The sequence below is a fragment of the Falco cherrug genome, chromosome 8 (assembly GCF_023634085.1).
Source record: "Falco cherrug isolate bFalChe1 chromosome 8, bFalChe1.pri, whole genome shotgun sequence".
NCBI lineage: Eukaryota > Metazoa > Chordata > Aves > Falconiformes > Falconidae > Falco > Falco cherrug.
The window spans coordinates 17253424-17271512 of NC_073704.1; the positions used below are offsets into that span (position 1 = coordinate 17253424).

Sequence of the window (18089 nt, forward strand, 5' to 3'; positions counted from 1 at the left end):
TCTCACAGTAGTGCAGATTTTACCTTGCACATAAGGTTTGATTTGCTTCTCTGTGGTTACATCAGATGTAATTTGGTTTGGTGGATATTATTTTGGTGACTGTTCTTTTTCAGAACTGTGTAATCATATGGAGGCAGCTTTTGATCTGTTTAGCGTATAATTAAGCTGTATCTATTGCTGTCTTTCTTCTACAGAATAAGCAAGTAAACGAAGGAATGAAAACGTGCTGGGAAGAAACCAACTATTTTTTTCAACTGAGTGATAAACCCTGAGAAAAATCAGATGTAGAATTGAAGTGTTGATATAATTTCTAGTCTATCAGAATTAATCTCCTCCTCAAATCTTAGTGTACAAGATCCATGCAAACAAGCTAAGGAAAGATTAATTATTTTAAAATTGTTGTAGGACTTAGTGGGAAATACAGTAATTGTAGGGGTATAACTCCATAAGGCTGTGGAGTTGTATGTTTAATAAGCAGCTATTTAATTATACATTGTGTTGGGTATTTTAAAATATGCAATGTAATTACAGGGCTGCATACTAAAAGTAATCTTTAAACTGAGGAACCCATCTTAAGTTTCCCAAAGTTATTTTGCTGCATTATCTGCCAACTCAAATTACTCTTTAACCAATAGTATAATCCAGTCTCAACATTGTCCATGAAACCCCTGTGTATTTTAAAAATGGTATGTCCACATAACATATCCATTCCTCCTACTGGTTAAGCAGAAGTATCTTTCTGGAATTCAGATGAACATATATGTATGCAGGCATAAAAGCCCTACAAAAGTAGGAAATAAAAATAGTCTAAATCCCGTTCTTGATCACCTTATTTTTCTTTCTGTGCTCTTCTTATGGCACAAGCATGCTCTTGCAGGTGTCCAGTTACTGTGTCCTGAAGACTGATTCATATGACTCATCCAGTGTGTCTAAGAGACATCCACCCTATTGATGCAATTTCTCACATTTCTGCTGAAATTAAACAAGCACAGCTGCAGCTTGTCCTTTAAATATTCTTAAACTTGCTCTCTGTTCAGATTTTCTATGGATATAACTATTTGTAAGGTTTGGGTTTTGTCCTGTATTTTTCTGGAACAGTTATCTCTTGACAGAAAAAGAAAAGGGTGGTGGGGGCTGGGGAGTGGGTAAGTTTTACCATGGAGAAGGAAAAGTTTCTGTATGAGAGAGAAGTCTTGATACGCAATCTGTTTGCTGGGGGTGGAAAAAACAAACCTACAAGCTAGTAGTCAAATACTTATAAATTTTCAAAAATAATAGTATGGCACACAGTATCAAATAACACAGGTAATGCTAGTACAAACTTTTAGCGTGGATTTTGTATCATTAGAGCTGATGTGTATATGTATATCCTGGTATATCAATGTACTTGCATAGCCTTCCTATACTGGAATATGCTGTAATACCAGCATAAAGCACCTAATATCCATACATAGAAATTTATGGCATGCTATACCAGTTCAATTAAGTAGCTAAGTAGCATCACCTGTGCTGCCAAATTTGCACTAGTAGTCTTGTTCAAGGTACAGACAGAGCTGCAGTTAAAGACAAATCCTATTCATGTTGTCATTAGAGTAATTCTCCCTGAGGATTAATTAGAAGAACTATTATTTATTTTACAATTTTGGGTGATGCATTGAGATTTCATACTGAATAGCGTTCATTCAAGTACTTGCAATCAAGGATCTCAATGTCTTTTCATAACATTTTCTTTTATTTTCATTGATCAGAGAAGGTCCTGAGGATGTTGAAAAGAAAAGTCTCTTTTGCCACCACCCCGCTTCTTTTACCACATACTGACTTTTCCAAGGTAAGCTTTGGCAACGTAAAGAATAAAAGATTACTCTTATCCTTGGTACCTTTTTCAAGCCACAGCCCAAGATAGAAAATTACTAGTTTCCTGTCTGATCTAAACTGCTAGCTTTTACATTGGATTTCGTATTTCATATTTTTTGTATTTCTACTAGGGTGAAAGTGGTAAAGTTATGCTGTATATACTTGGCTTGTTGTCTGTCCTTGAAGTGGCAGATATCTTGGAGAAGAGACCACCCCCTAACCAAAGAATGATCTTTTCAATTCAGATTTTTTTGGAATCATAGTTTGTTGCACTGTTTTTATATTAATAAAAAAAAAATCCCAATATTACATGCATATATGATACAACAGCCTTGGTTTTGACTCAATGACACCAGAGAACAAATGCAGTAGCTCAAATGCCTTGTACTACCCTTCTCACAGTTCCTCATCTCCTGCACTGTGCAGGTAGTATTATTTTAAAAACAGATGGGAACTCGGGAGGTGTCTCTGATCTTTCACCTGTACTTTAAAAGAGAAACTGCATAGTTCTTATCTGAAAACCCCTGGTGATTTTTTAATGGATGCTCGTTTAGGAACACTGAAAGAAAGAAATATTCTAATTGGTTTTGTTTTTCAGCTGAAGAGTAGTTTGTTTCTATGTTAAATGAAGTAGTGAAAACGAATAGTATGCCATCTGGCTAGCCTACCCGGGTACTTTACCGGGAGGTTTTCAGCTGTTCTCTCTGCCAGTTTTCAACTTCTTAAGTCCTATATTACTGATGTACTTTCTTTACCCAATTGTTCTTCCCTGTGTAGGAATCACCTTATTCCTTGAACTGAATCAGAGTTTTAAAAATCTGGCTCTCTTTTGCGAAGATCTTCCCTGTCTGTTGTTGCTATTACTTATCCTCTAAATTAGAAAATCTCTAGTGTTTCCAGCATTCACAGTAAATTAGTTATGCAGAGGAACAGGCCTCCATGTTAACTGTGAAGCTGATATTCTCAGGGGACAGGATAACATTGAATAGTCTTAATATGTACCAGTGAGCTCTCATTCTTAGAACAGATTGTGACTGGAAGGAAGGGTTTAGCTGCTTTTCAAGTGCTTGGAAAGATGTCATATGTTTTTCTTTAGATTACTTTTTTCTGCTTCAGTTTCTCAAAGGAAGAACATACTGCAAAAATATAAAAACATTTGACATAGCTGGGAAGGTAATGATGTAAATATTTCATTAAAATAAAATATTTATTCCTGGTTTCCGACTTTCAGTATTATTTTTAGTATAAAACATAAATGTTTGTTCACAAGTCGTTTTGGAAAGAACGGTGAATATATAAATGACAGCAGACTTGTGAAGACACATTCATATGACTATCTGGTTATTCTGTTTGTTATTTACTATTTACTTTGAATGTGCACATACAACCCTAATCATAGCTCACAGATGTGCTTTCTGAGCATGATGTAGATAGATAATACAGAGAATTCCTTGTGCCAAACAGCTTACAAACTAAATCCACATCATGTTACTCAACATGCAGTCAGGAAATAGAAATGCTATCATGGAAATTAACTGACCTGTCACACAGTACAAATAGCATAGTTATGTAGATTGAATGACTGGCAGATGCTGCATAAAGTGTATTCACATAAACAACTTATCAAATAATTTTGAATAACACAGAAAGGCATTCTCCCCAAGCTAAATTCATCAGATACTGAGCATTCTAGCTATAGCTAGCAGACACAGGTTTTTAAGAGGTATCCTTTAAGCCAGGGGTCCTCAGACTTTTTAAACAGGGGGCCAGCGCGCAGATGAAGTGGCAGGCAGTCATCTGCAGCTGCTTGGTTCCCCCCCCCCCCTCCCCGCAACCCCTGGCAGGGGGGCGGGGGGGGTTCTGTAAATACCAGGGGCCCGATTGAGGACCCTGGGGGGCCATATCCAGCCCGCAGGCCATAGTTTGAGGACCCTTGCTTTAAGCATTTAAAAAGACAAGTGGGACACTTAACACACTTTTAAAACACCAAGAAACTGGAAAACTGGAGAAAAATAAAAAAAGAGCAGTAAAGAGTTAACAGCAAACTGCAAAAAGCATCTCCAGTAACAAGGACTCCATCAAATATAGATGCAAGGTAAAAAAGAACAACAAAATAAATCATTGCCCTACTTAAAAAATAAAGATAGATTGGTTAGCAAGTAGCAGGGTGGCTAAGTAGTTGCTTTGTCTGGTTTTACAGGGGAGGCAGATGGAGATCTACTAAATCTGGGATTGTTTCCCCAGAGGCAGTAACAGGGAAGCTAGATACCTGGTTATAAAATGTCAAATTCCCTTAGAGGAACTGAAACTCAAGACACACATATAGCTGTGAGTTTTAAATTGAGTAAAGAAATCAAAGAAGTTTCAAAAGCCTTTAAAAACCCACTTGATCCAGAAACAACTCTAAAGAACTCTTTTACTGGGGAAAAAAAAAAAAAACCAACAAAAAACCAAACCACAAAACCAAAACAGGTGACAAACAAGGAACTGCATGCCAGTGGGGAAAACTCTTACAGTCTTTTGAAGCAATGTTGTGAGAAAATACCAGGAAAATCTCAGTTTGATTAGGGACAGAGACATGGATTCAGGCATGGAAGATCATACTTCAGTCATCAGAGGGACTTTCTTCACCATACTTTTTCTATGCATGAAAGTAAGTGGCTAGATCTTTAGCTGTGTTTTAATAAAAACTCTGTTATTAGACATTGATTTTGAAGACCATAGAAATTAGTTGAAATTCTCAGAGGAAAAAAAAGCAAACGCATCTCAAATTTCTTCTTCACATCTACATGGTGACAAGGCTATTACTGTCTTGGAATGGGTAGAGTGCAAAGCAAACACAGAAGGCTGCCCATATTCAGTTAAAATCAAGAGAGTATGAGTTTAGAGAGTCTGGGCCAATTACCATGGGAAAGAAGACATGTTGAGGTAATAATTTAGAAACATTTCCCATTATGAGAAGAATTGGTACTTAATGGAGGGGAAATGTTGTACTAACTGTACCTGCAGTCTTGGTTTCTATGTCTGGTCTCCCATTTCTGAAGTCTTTTATTGAAACATTTCTCACCATCGATTAGGTTACTGGAGAAGTGAAACACTTAGGTTTATGCCCACAGAAGGAGACTTGTGATGTGCCTTGGAAGTACTTATTTTTGTTGTTCCTTACATTATTAGCCTTATGGGATCACCAAAAAGGCAAATCAACACTTGGCGCTAATATTAGGACACTAATTTTGTATTTTGCACAGACAACCAAAAAAACCCCAAACAAACAACAACCAACCAACCAAACAAAAAAAGCCTATATGCATACATCAAATGCCCTGTGGTGCTTAGAGGCAGCTTATCTTTGAAATGGACAATAATAAAAAATTATTGACCCTTCATTCTCATAGGAAGAACGACAGGCAAGTAGGCCTTATATAGAACAGACTAGTATGGAGAACTTGGCAGTTGCCTTGTTTTCTAGAGGAAAAAAGAAAAAGTTACTTGGATTTCTTGCATTATGTCTCTTACAGGTTTAATCACATCTGTGAGGGTGGCTTGAAGTCTCCCAGTGGTAACCTCACCTCTAATCTAATACAAAGTATCATCCAGATTTAAAATTACCATTGCCTTTAGCAGGAAACACTTCCCAGATCTTTGAATTTCCCTAACTGATTTTGGGTCACAGGCAGCCCTGAGAGGTTTGCTTGCACACACCATTCTGCGTGGATCTACTCCTTCAGTGAAAAATTTGTGTTACACAACCCACTCCCAATGGTAGATGCTTTAAAAAATCCAAACCATCCAAGTTTATTTTGGTAGAATGAAATGTAAAGTTCTGGATAAACTGAAATGATAAAAAGCAATTCTAATTCACACTTGGCATGTCATTGTCTTACTCTGCATATTTTTACTTTACTCAGGATCGGATCCCAACTCTACCTATTTTTATAAGTTGGTTTTTATGCAGCAGCTTTTGAGTAGAAATGCAGCAAATAGCAACCTCTCCTTTCCATGAGGTTCCTCAGAGTTTACAGACCTGTTATCTCTGTATAAGGTCTCCTTAGTTAAATGGTCTTGTTGCTCACACCACTTTTACAGTTGTCTTGATATTCTTCAGCTCCTAGGAAATAATAATTGTACAACAAATCTGTAATTTCATAACTTCTAGTGTGCTTTCAGAGTTAGAGAGAGATGAAACGTGAGATTTTGGTAATACAAATTTTTCACCTTTCCCACCTATACTGTCTTCTAGAGCACCGTGGAAGACTTAACTGAAATGCTTTATAAAGATGTTTACAGTTATGGGTTAAATGATGCTGTTTCTGATGAGAAAGTTCTTTCAATGACAGATCCAAGATACACTTTCACATAAAGTGTTCAAAACCATATACAATTATCTATCTGCCATTACATCTCTCTGTAGGGGGTTGATGGTTAGCATTCACTGAAATATAATTTCTTTTGTAAAAAGTAATTAATAAGCCTACTGAACAGTAATGTATTTGTTCTGAAGACTGTCATAGTATTCACAGGGGTTCTTAAACATTTTCATCTAAACAACAAATATGGTGCATGGTCATTGTAGACCACCTTTCAATTTGAGATTGAATAACATCTCTATGGCAACTACAACAACTGCTTACATAGGAAAATAATATTGTGTGAACGTAATATTCTTAGTTCTTTACAATAGGACTTAACAGTTGGACATGAAGAGAAAATTGCTTATGTGTTTTTTTTTTCCGGTCCTGACATATTTTGAGATTTCTGAATGTATTTTGGAGACTGTTATACTAGATTACATGAAGTTTGTCTTGAAAAGGGCTACAAGATAGACGAAAGATAATCAAATATTAAAATGTTGGATGTTGCTAGTGTGTGATCATACATGGATGTTCCTTTGCAAGGTAATCTGACCCCAAATCCTGCCAGCCTGGTTTTTTTTTGGGTTTGGTTTGCCTTTTTTTTTTTTTTTTTGTGAGCTCAGTTACTGAAGAGGTTGTGTACACTCACAGTTCCTCTACCATTAGTCCAATGTTCCCACCTTAAGTGGCAGATTGTTCCTACTGTGTCATCTACTTGGTGTCTACAGATTCAGACAAACTCAGAATTTTTGGGAAAAAATAAATGTGTCCTGTTTTCAGCTTCTCTTTCTTTTTCTCTCTGTAGGAAACATCAGCAAATCTTTCAAAACCACTTAGTGATGCTTCGGAATTTAGATTTCTTTTGAGCAAGAAGGTTTTGGTAGGTAAAGCACCAGAAAAATGGCTATATTCATGTTTTCATGGGATGATTAATTCAAACTCTGAAAATTTCCTGTCTTGACTTATAAAAGAACTTATTGAACGTGAAACTGTAAACAAGGTATGATGCAATTCTTAATGGTATTAAGTAGCGCTTCTCTTCTCCAAAAGCTGAAATTAAAATACAGCAGTAAGAAGTTTTTCTCCAATCTTAAATGATCTTGTTTTCCTTTCCAGAGAAGAACATCAAATTAAGTACCACAGGTTTACCCTATATGCATCATGGCATATTTGAATGATAACATTCAAATTATAAAAACTGATACTGTAAAAGTGTTTGTACTTACATTTGTACTGATTTTAATGTTTGTCATATATATAATGTTTTCTAAGTACACTTACAAAAATTGATGCTTTTTAGTGTAATGATTGTATTTAAGATACAGTTTTGTATAGTTTTACAAAACAGAACTTACTAGCAATGCTTACTGTTTTGCACTGCTCACAGGCAGGCTGACAAAGCCAAAGATTTGGGAGTCTTACCAGCCATTTCTTTAAATTTAGGAAGTTTAACAGAGTTTAAAAAAACCAGAGACCCTTGACCACCAGAAACTGAAGGGGGGCAAGAAAAGGAAGAGGGACGTTGTTTCAGCTAGGGTTTTTTTCTGTTGTTGTTGTTTGTTTCTTGGTGGTTTTTGTTTGTTTGTGGTTGGGATTTTTTTTTGTGTTTTGAAAGCTGTTGCTTCCAGGACGTAGCTGTGGTGCTTCTGGCAGGGCAAGTCCCAGAGGAATGGGAAAATGCTGAGGCAACGGCGATCGGCCACCTCTGGGTTAGCCCAGGGAAAATAAACACGCTGTGCTGCCGGAGGAGGCTACTTCCAACAACTGCCGGTTTCGCCCTCTCTCGCTGAAAGACTCCCGGGGCCCCGCAGCGCGGCGAGGCCGGGGTAGCGGCCGGGCCCCCCGCCATCGCCCCGGGCTGGCCCCTCAGCGGCGGGCGGGCGCTGCGGCAGCACCTCGGCGACGGAGCGAGCGAGCCGAGGGCAGCGCTCACAACTTCAGGCGGTTCAGCCCTCACACAGACGCTGCGCTCGAACGCCCGGGAGCCGGCGGCGGGGCCCCGGCCCGCAGCGCTGTCACAGGCCGCCCCTCAGGGCAGGCGCGGCGACGACGCTTCCCCTCAGCCGGGTAAGAGACGCGGCCACAGGTGCAGCGGCTCCTCCCGCGCCCGGCGCGAGCGCGCGGGCTCCGCCCCCGCGGGCGACCCCCCAGCCCGCACGCGCCCCACCTGAGCCCGCCGAGGCGAGGCGAGGCGAGGCGGGGCGGTGCGGTGGTGGCGGGGAGGGCCACCGGGGCCGGGCGGACGCATGCGTCGGGACGGCGGCAGCGGGCGAGCCGCCGGGGTCCGGGAGTCGCGACGCGCTCGCCTCGGTCCCGCCGGAGCGGGGCTGCCGCGCCCGCCCGCGCCGCTTCCCTCCTTCCATCTCGCCGGTGGCTGAGGTAAGGGGCGGGAGGTGTCCCGGGGCTCGGCAGGTGCCGGCGGGGACCTTGCTCAATGTCACGGCGCGGCGGGTGGGCGCGGAGGAGCTGGGGCGAGCGCTCTGCGCCGGGGGTGCCCAGCCCGGCCGCGGGGCACGGCCGTAGCCCGCGGTCAGAGCCCGTCCGGGCCGCGCGCGCCGCCGGGCAAACTTCGCCGGCGGGAAGCGGCGCCGCAGGTAGCGGCCGGAGCGGCGGGGAGCGGCGGCGCGGCGGGCCCCGGGGCTTTATCGGCGCCTCTCGCAGCGGCAATTGTTTCCAGAAAAGATAAGGCGCCTCTAAATAGGTCAGGGTCTTCAGCAGTGCATGAGATTTGCGTAACAGTTCTCCTTACCTTGGAAAGGTGCGGGGCTTCTTTTCCTGGGTTTCGAGGCTACATGGAGCTGTTCTTAGTGCATACCCAGCGACTTTTTTTTTTTTTTTTTTTTTTCTTAAGAAAAAGTTGCATGAGAATAACTTGGCTTTCTCGTTGCATAAATCACGACGACTTTGGGAAAGTAAATTTCTTCAGCAAAGGAGGCATTAACCCACATGGAGGAGTCATCCTTGATGAGCTAATTACCCATGATAAGCATAAGTGCTTGGCATAGCAAGCTTCATAATCATAAACCTGTGGAGGGTGGTGGCATGCTCGAAATGTTAAACTTTAAGTCCTGGTGACAGTATGTTTCAAAGCATATAAAGGAGAGGTGGGTGCAAGGTTGTCTGTGAGTACAGATGTGAAATTTTCTTGTTTCAGAGGAATTGTCAGACTGATCATGCACATGTGAATGCTCATGTTTGTTTTCTGTTGATTTTTGATTCTAAAACGAACTAGAGAACTCTCCATGGGTTTTAAAACTTCTGGATGCTAGGTCTTTATTGTTAAGCTTGAATAGAAAAGTCTGTAAATGGAAAAGTTGGAGAAGTATGGCACTGTGAGCACTCAGAAGTTTAAATAAATCTTCAAAGCGAACACTCAACTGCAGCTAATTACTGCTTACAGGAGAAGGGAGATTATAGTTTTATTTCCCATCCTCTTTGCTGCTACTTCAGTGATGTCTTTTACAAAGTATAAAAACAAGGTGAAAAACAAGTCCTTTTTTATTGTCTGGAACCTGTAAGTTTTCTTATCTGAATGAAACACAATATGATGTGGTAGCATAAAAACCTGAAGCTGATGGGGATGCGTCTGTGTGATTGCAATAGATGTAGATGAAGCATTATTGCTGGTCCAGAATGAGAGGTAATGGTAGGGCACTGGTGAGACACCTAGGCTGGTGAATGCAGGGAGGATGTACTCTTTGAAGCTTCTGCCTCTCGTGGCAGCACTGTGCTCAACCAGTGGACGCAGCTGCCCCATGCCCTGTTACTTCAGTTCTGAAAAGGGGAAAAAGGTGTCTCTTTGCACAGTCCAGAGCTGACACTAGATGGATTTGAGTGGGTTATGCTGCTTCTCCTTTTCCAAATAAGCAATCTTGCTATTCCTTCCAACTCACCAGGTCAGTGGACTGCTTACAGGGAGGGACGAGGGTTTTCTTCTTTCTTCTTTTTTGGTTGCTAAGGTGTTTCTCCATGGCTGCAAACTTTTTTCCTGGTGTTTGTTCTCACCACATGAATTTTCTGTACTTCAAACCTTTTCCAGTGAGCCTGGATTGATGTGACTGTGTGAACCCTGAAGGCAGAAGAGAAATTGGGACTTGCGGATTTGGTCATGTTACTAGCTTCTTTTTCTGTTGTTTGATTAAATAATCTTTGAGGTAGTAAGAAATTAGAAAGGAAACAGTCCTTACATGATATCTCCAATAAGTTACCAAGTTCCTGTGTCTTTTCCCCAATTAGTAATACAATAGATGCTTGGTTAAACTTAAAATTATTAAGACAAACTAGCTGTTATGAAGAGATTGTACTGTCTTGCCTCTTTCCACACTAGCTGGAGCTGTCCATCACCCCTGTGCTTTGTCCGCACTGCGCACTTTCTCACCAGGGATGAATGTATTCACATCAGCATCAATCTCTCTTAACCAACTGTTCTCAGCTGTCTGCATCTTTTTTTCCTTCCTACTTGAGTGCAGTTGCTCAGGGATAAGGTGGTATAAAAGCAAGAAAAAGCCCTGTGGAAGATAATCTTTTGGGGGAGTGTAGGCTTGTTAGTTAATTAGCCCCAAGATTTCTGACAGCAATGAGGATTACTGTATAAACCATGACATGCTTAACCATCATTGCAGTCTTTGCTCTTCAGGTTATCTCAAGGGACTGTGGTTTGAGAATATTTGCTTTAAGACTTTAAGAGTTTATGAAATGAGGCATTAATATTATTTTTAAAATGAACATATGGTACAGCTGTGGTAGTCTCCAGTCCTGAAACATTCATCAGGCTGTGGTGGGATGTAACAGAGTACAGAACTGGAGTGCAAGGTTCTGTCTAGTGTAGTGAAATACATTGCAAAACTTAGGTCATCTGTAGTTAATGGGAAGAAAAGATGACTTTGCAGCCTGCATAGCTTGTTTTCTGAAATTCTGCTATCATTTTGTTGTGTACTTTAAAACCATTGAAATTCCTTGAATGTCAGCTTGTAGCAGAAAAATATCTTGGTCCTGTAACTTTCTAGTTTCACTTAGAAAATTGTAGTATGCAGTATACGTCATCCATCAAGATATAAGCATGAATATCTTAACTGATGTGATCCTGTGTTACCTCTGATGCAGCGAAGGTAGAGGCACATGTTAAATGCTATAATATCCAATATCCTAGTTAACAAAGGGGGAATTTATTCAAATCTGTAGACTGCATTTGCGTCTTTTAGCCTCAGGCCGACGAATGCACAGAAAGCTGAGGGAATTACAGTAACTTCACTCTCCTGTGTGATCATAATATCCCTCTAGCTGGATAGGTTGGTAGATTTTCACCAGATGCTCTGCTTGCTTAACTTTACAGATGCAGTTCAAATGTTGGTTGAAGAGCTATTTTCTATTGTTATTTTGCCCACAAGTGTGAAACGTACGGGTTCTTTTCAAAAGTAAAATTATTTTACTGTAGCTTCACAGAGTATGCAAAATCTTACCATAGGAAGTTTATGGTTTTCATTATTTAACAAATGACAATGTTTTTTGAAACAAAACATCTAAAATATTTTGCAAATTTGTCTTAAGGATTTTTTAAATTTTTTTTTCACAAAATTGATCTGTTTTCTGATTTTTATGTAATTCACAGAGCAAACTGGGGAATTGTGACAAAAATTGTATCTGCACATTGCAGTCATTTGACGCCATTCTGTGTTGTTGAAGTGCTGTAAAACACTAACTAGTATTCTAAAATAGTTACATTCAGTGGAAGCATATATTATTAAGTAAGCATTGCTTAATTTATGGCACCAGTATTATGTTGGTAAAATTAACAAAATACTTGGTATTTTGTTTTGGTATACTGTGACTTTTAACAGCGGGAGGTCAGGGTCTTACTTTGTTTGCCAAAAACACAGTCTTGTTTTCTTATGTCCTGCAATACATCACATTTCATGATGTTGAGCTAATATTTCCGAGAGTGATGAATCATATCCATTAACTTTCACAATTTTTTTGTGTTTCTTTTCTGGTTGAGTGTTCTCATCAGATCATCTGCAATAATTCTTTTGAATTTTCCAAAATGTAAAGCATAGAGCCTTAACACTTATGTTGTACATTTTGCATGCGACTGTGATTTTTCTTATGTATTAGCTAATGCTGACATTGCTTTCTATAAACATATTAATTGACATGTTAAAAATTAATTAGAGAACCTGAGCTGCCAAGGCGTGTAAAAATAGAAGCCTTGTAAACCAATCTAAGTATATCAGTGCAGTTCCAGTCCTTCACTTATCAATATTGCTACCTTCCCAATTTGCTGCTGTTGAACTGCCAGATGGATCTTGTAATGACAGGTGGTGCTAATACACATCTAGGCATGTTAGAACTGTGCTGTTTTACATTATTGATGATTATTTGGATATGAACAAGAGAGGCTGTTATGAAAACATTGCTAAGACTTCATTCCTCAGTGAAATTATCCAGTAAGTCTTTGTTGACATCAACCTTTTTTGGTGTTAAACGTTTATAATAAGGAATTTAAGGCAGGGGGGTTAACTGGACATGAGAAGCTTTAGACACCTAAAGTTCTTTTCACCTTGCTTTATATACCTAAACTCTTCGATTACATAGCCTTCTCTGTTTGTGTTTCATATGTTTTAAAATGTCGAGTCTGCCTTGAACACAGAGACTGCACAAATAGGTTTTGGTTTACAAATAGGTGAAATGCACTTTCTTCTGTGGCAGAATGCAGGATCTGCGTAATTATGCATCGCAGTTTGCATTTTTCAAAACCTTTCCCTGGTGATTTTGCTGTGTGACAGGATGGTGGGTTATGGCATTGCTAAAATGCTATGATTCTGGAATATGCTGGACAATGTTTCATTACTCTGAGCTTTCTATTTACAAATTGTTTGGTGCAGACATGCCAGTGCTGAAAGTATGGAGGACTTGGGGCACACCTGCAACAAAGTCATTCTGCATGTGAAGTAGGGTGGTCCTGTCTCCTACAGCTCACTGAATCTTTCCAAGAGATGTCTCACAAAGTTCAAAGCCAGTCCACTGTGTGATAGTATGACGATGTTCACCCCCTTACTTGCATCTGTATGGCAGGGAAGGCAATCCTTCGAAGGCTAAGGTAAGTCTTGCGCATAAAGGAAGACTATATAACTGCTTACTACAGGCAATAAAGAACAATTCTGTACCTACCTGAAATGATAGGGTTAAGGTCAGGAAAGCAAAGTAAAATTAACTGAGGTAAAGTTTCAATTACATTGTGACATTAAAACATACTTTATGTGCTGTGGTATTTTTATGGTCTGTGAGTTTTTGAGGGCATTCTGGGAACCAAAATGCTGCCATTCTACAACTACTGTCTTCTCACGCTGAGTCGTTCATAACCAATTTACTTGATGGTGGCTGTTGTAGTGCTGATTCGCAGCAGAGGATGCCACCTACTGAATCTTTAACACTACTCAGCATTACTAAACTTGAAAGTTCTAATGAGTTTATAGCATAAGTTGTTATGGCTGTAGGCTATGTTGTTCTCTCTATATATACTTGTGCAGGTACCAGGAAGTTAAACATATGGTGGGAGATTTTGTGTAACAGCTAGTGCTGTTGAGTTTTAATTTGACACTTCTCAGTACATCCCATTTAAATACAGTAGACTATCAGGTCTCCTTAGTCCGATTACAATTTGATACAATTTCAAAGATTAATTAGTTTAAGGGTCAGTGATGTGACAGGCAGAGTTAGTACAGTATGCTTCAAAATGGCAAGAGAGGCAAAAACCCTATAGTGTGATTTTTATGGAACTTGGGTTTATTTGCATCTATCATAAATTTGAGCTTTAAAAGTAAGCTTGTTTTCCTAAGCCAGGGAGTAATATTTTTGAGCATAGAGACTCTTTGGGTATGATAGTAAGTAAACACTCTCAAAGTTCTTACTCTGCCCTATGCAGTGAGACTTCCAAAGAAGTTAGAGGAACCTGCTAATGGGATTTTATAATGGAAATGCTAATATAAGTTAGCAGAGGAGTACCTAGTCTCTATCTTTGCATGACTGCATATGACAAAAAAAAAAAACATTGCATAATCTTCCTTCCTTTAGCCACCTGCTAATAATTGCATGGTGAATCTTTGAATTGGAATTGCAAATGTAAGTGCCTAGATGCACTTAACTTTTCATTTAAAATGAGATTATTTAACACATATTACTAATTAAGAAACCCCCTTATAAGTCAGCATCAGGGCTTTACAGAAAAAGATTCTGCCATTTTCTATTTCTGCAGTCTGTTATCTGCAATGCAGGTGCAGTCTATGCCAAACAGATGCATATTTGTTAGATTTTTGGGGCCGGTACATAGTCAATACCATGTTTGATGCTTAACTTTGACCCTTATTCATCAGAGAAACAAGAATACCCATATTATAGACATTGAACAGCATTAAGACAACTTAAAAGCTGCAAAGTTAACTATTTGAAAATCAAGTAATGCCACAAAGTGTAGTCTATACAATCTTAACTGAGCCTGTTGGTGTGTATAATCATGATTCTGTGTTGGTTTTTTTTTCCCTTCTGTGGGACTCTCACCAGGCTTTGTGCACAGGATAGGTAATGCTTGCTTATGACTCTTCCTGGATTTCTTGTGCGTGGCTTATCACTTGAATGTTAGTCTGAGAATGTGGGCTTTTTCACTGGTGTTCAACCTATAGTAGCTGTGTGCTTCACAAACAGTAAAAAAAAACAACAAAAGCCCCCCTCCCCCCCCAAACCCCCAAATTAATCTTTGCAACACTTCCATGACATAAATGAATGACCTTCTCCTGACATAGCAGGGGTGCTTCATCACAAAGAGAGGTCTTCAGCAGTGTTAGATGCTCAGTTTGAGTCACGGGGACTGGTACATTAACACTTGGAATGATATAGTGCATGTTCACAGCAAAGCTTCTGTTGCCTTGAGTTGACAGCATGAGCATTCTGCAGTTCTCTAAACTAGAGCTTGCAGTTAGCAAGTTAGGCTCCCAGAAAAGGCATGTGCAATCAGTGATTGTGGAACCATTGATTTAACAACTTGCCTAGCATTACTAGAGGCTCTGTGGTAACAGATTCTGCACTGCAGCACTCAAGTGCCTTAACCTTGAGAGAATCTTTTTTTCTTGCAGTATCCCTCTTTTCTTCCAACTTCTACAGCAAATGAGGTAGGTTGTTGGTTTTTTTTTTTTTCAGGGGGTAGCTGTTCTTATGGCTTACATTGATTTGACTCATGTCCAGTCTCTGAGGAGAGGGAAAACATGATCTTGTAATTTAAAGAGCCTACTAACTATTTTTAAAAAAAGCAAGTTATACAATTTGTAAATTCTGCCCTAAGGAATGATGGTAAATCTTGAATTGTTCACAGCTGCTTTTCAAATGTTTAGATTCAGAGCCCGGCTTCTGGATCTTATGGAATGATTAAGAAGTGAACTTCATACTATTGTGTGATACACCAGAAGGCTGCACTGCCAGTCAGTGAGACCTGGACAGGCTGAAGACTTGGGCAAAGGGGAACCTAACGAAGTTCAACAAAGACAAGTGTAAGGTTCTCCACCTAGGGAGGAGCAACCTCATACACCAGTATGGGCTAGGGGTTGACTTGCTGAAAGGCAGTTTTGCAGAGAAGGACCTGGGAGTTCTGGTGGGCAGCAAGTTGCCTATGAGCCAGCAGTGTGCCCTGGCGGCCAAGAAGGCCAATGGGATCCTGGGCTGCATTAGGAGAAGCGTGGCCAGCAGGGCGAGGGAGGTGATCCCCTCTGCTCTGATCTGGTGAGGCTGCATCTGGAGTATTGTGTCTAGTTCTGGGCTCCCCAGTTCAAGAGAGGTGGGGAACTACTGGAAAGGGTCCAGTGGAGGGCTACGCAGATGATGAGGGGACTGGAGCATCTCCCTCACGAGGACAGGCTGAGAGGGCTGGGCCTGTTTAGCCTGGAGAAAAGAAGACCGAGAGGGGATCATATCAATGTCTACAAATATCTTAAGGGTGAGTGTCAAGAGGATGGGGCCAGGCTCGTTGCAGTGGTGCCCAGCGACAGGACAAGGGACAACGGGCACAAACTGCAACACAGGAACTTCCATCTGAACATGAGGAAGCAATTCTTTTCTTTGAGGGTGACAGAGCACCAGAACAGACTGCCCAGAGAGTCTGTGGAGTCTCCTTCTCTGCAGACATTCAAAACCCACCTGGGCACAATTCTGTGCAGCCTCCTCTAGGTGAACCTGCTTTAGCAGGGGGTTGGACTAGATGCTCTCCAGAGGTCCCTTCCAGCCCTGACCTTTCTGTGTTTCTACAGGGAATAGCATTAGAGGCTTGATACGCATTGTCTGAGTTTCACTGGTATTTGCTCAGATATCGTCAGATCACACTCTGGAGAACTTCAGCACATTCTTTTAGACGGGTGACATTGGAAGCAGCAGAACCTTGTTACAGTTTTGGGCAACCAAAATGGAGTTATGGCACTCCTAGTCCCATAGGTAATATGAAATATATGAAGTACTCTAACATATGGGTAGGCATGTTTGGTGCTGTTGCCTTATTCTATGTAGTATTAAACTGCTCCAAATTAATATCTGTTGTCTGCAAATGTATAAAATACATTTTGAAGATGGAAATTGCTCTTCTCAGATGTATCTGAGACTGCTGTAGCTTTACTGATCTAGATTTGAGTAAGTTATAAATCCACTGTACTGGGAACCTCTTCTTTATTACAGGCAGGTAACACATGCTGTGGAGCAAGTGGTATTCCTGAAAGGCTAGACAAGAGCTGCCTACACTGTGGCAATTCCTTTCACTTTAAAACAGATTTGTGAAAACATTTCAAGTTTGATTATGAGGTCTTTTCTCAGCATGTGGGTTAGGCTCACCAACTTAAGAAAGCTACAAAAATATCTTAAGAAACCATAGAATAGAGCTTTTCAAACTTCATCAAGCATCAAAGAAAGTTGCGTTGATGGTCAGTAATAACAAAAGTTGACAGAAATAATGTTAAAATTTGATTATATTGTCAACTTCTTAATTTGGTTATTTTGTAAACTGTGTTGCAGTGCCATATGTTAACTCTGTAAATTTGATGAGCCTCAATTGTCCCCTTCATAATTACAATTTATCATGTAACTCAGGATGGGGAGGAGAAAGTGAGAGGCAGACAGAACAGGAATACTATACTACTTGTTTTTAACTCTTTCAGTGAATTTGCATTAGCTAATATTTCTACATACAATTTTTTGGCAGCTTGTTGTTGCAGTTTTTAAACTGGAAAAACTTCTGCCCTTGAAGGAACCCCATGGACATCTTTTATTTGTAGCTTTCTGATGCTTTTCATCTTGCTTTTTTAACTGTAAATTAGAATCTTGATCAAGTTTTTGTATCATAGTTTTGTAAGAAAGGATTTAAATTTTCTTCTCCATCCGTAAAGTGGACGTCTAGATCTTGAACAAAGATAGGAAAACGTCCTCCTCTTTCAGAGGAAAACATTTATGCTAATCTGATTTGGTGAATGTTTTTTTTTTTTTTAAAAAAAGGCATACGCTGGCATTAAACCCTGATGACATGACACAGAAGGGCTGCAAGGAGCCTGTGGCCAACAGGAGTATGTGTGGCTTGTAATCTCTACATGCAACATTGTGGCTGCTTCCTGCCTCATGTGCTGCGCACAGTTATCAGAGGGTTATTTTACCATGTGGTTGTGATAATTATGGGAAATGTCATGGGGAGTTAGGAGTCAACAGCATGTTTTGTGTTGAGGGTCTTGGCAGACTTGCTTTTGTATACTGCTGCCATATAAATGTGTTTGTAATATTAACATGGTATTTTTTATGAAGTGGCTCTTGCTTCTATAGAACTGGAGATCACATTTATGTGACACTGTGTCAAAGTTTAGGATGTTT

At 40.2% G+C, this 18089-nt stretch overlaps 1 protein-coding gene across 2 annotated transcripts in view; it reads left to right on the forward strand.

Moving 5' to 3' along the window:
• Positions 1-7996: 7996 nt before the first annotated feature.
• Positions 7997-18089, forward strand: part of ZNF385B (zinc finger protein 385B) — a 169119-nt gene continuing 159026 nt past the window's right edge. Inside the window, exon 1 of one of the 2 annotated variants that reach the window (XM_055718581.1) lies at positions 7997-8273. The gene's annotated coding sequence lies outside the window, so the exon portion shown is untranslated. Of the gene's footprint in view, positions 8274-8350; positions 8586-18089 lie in introns of those variants that run through there. The other variant, XM_055718580.1, reaches the window with a different exon arrangement.